Here is a 1,110-nt window from a genome sequence, read left to right as displayed (position 1 = left end):
TCTTCAGGCTTAACTTTTGTGCAACATTGTCTTTGAAGTGCACATCCCTATTTTTAAATAATCAGATGAGATAATTAGATTTTAAAAAATGAAGTGTTGTATGAATATCACGAAAAAGAAGCAATGGGCATATACTAAAAATGTTGCATGTTTTGTTCATGAATTTGTTTTAAAGTATCTGTTTATTAGTCCTAGCAAGTTATTCTAATCTTCCTATGCCTTTTCTCTATTAGGTAATAATTGTACTTTGACACTATAAGATTTAACAACCATCTCCATACATTTTAAATAGGAAAGTACAAAATTTGTTGTGATGGTTTTATTTCTGCTTAGAATGTGCAAGCTAGGAAAATGATATTTGCTAATCGGGGCATGTCACCTATCATAATAGATATTCAAATGTAAAATTATTTATATGTTTTATCATATTAGGTCAACTAATGAATGAGCAAATATTTTCCCTTCATTAAAGAAAAGGCTAAGAAAGGTGATATCCACTTTAACAGATCATACTATTTTGGGGAGGGGATATTGCTTGGTTGAAAGTTGTCATTATGTTTGGGTATTTGAGTCAGTGTCATAAACAGTTTTACTTTTTTGTTATTAAAGAAAGTGGCCCACTTCCTGTTACAACTGTATAATAACATTTGATACTCAATCATAAAAATGTTTATTTTGGTTTCAAATATTAATGTTTAATTCACATTTGATTAATCTGTACACATACATTTTGACATTTTTTATAATTAATATTAATTTCTAGATTTTCTAAGACTACTATATTTTATAGCACTTAAATTTATTCTATTTAAAGTTAAGATTTTAGATTAATCCAACAGTTACCTTTAGATAAAACTTAAATTCATACACACAATGGGTTTACTAGTACAGAGCCTTTTCTAACACTGGTCAGTGTGTGTCATTGGAACTGGTTCTGTACTTGATGTCAGAGTTCGGATTTCACATAGGAACTATAATGTTATAGAAGTCACATGATCTTGTACTATATATTGGTTATGTGAGAAAACCAAAGAACATTTTTTTTTCAAAGTAAAAGCCGGTGTTAAAAAAATATTTAAAGTCAGTTATCATCATTTTTGTTTTTCTTTT

General features: G+C 28.1%; 1 protein-coding gene across 1 annotated transcript in view; it reads left to right on the top strand.

Moving 5' to 3' along the window:
• The window catches only part of PREX2 (phosphatidylinositol-3,4,5-trisphosphate-dependent Rac exchange factor 2), a 156,467-nt gene that overhangs the window by 47,093 nt on the left and 108,264 nt on the right, over positions 1-1,110 (top strand). The window lies entirely within an intron of this gene.

Source organism: Myotis davidii, unplaced genomic scaffold, assembly GCF_000327345.1.
Source record: "Myotis davidii unplaced genomic scaffold, ASM32734v1 scaffold393, whole genome shotgun sequence".
Taxonomy (NCBI): Eukaryota; Metazoa; Chordata; class Mammalia; order Chiroptera; family Vespertilionidae; genus Myotis; species Myotis davidii.
Note: the sequence above shows the minus strand (reverse complement) of the source record. Positions and strands in the feature narration are given on the sequence as shown.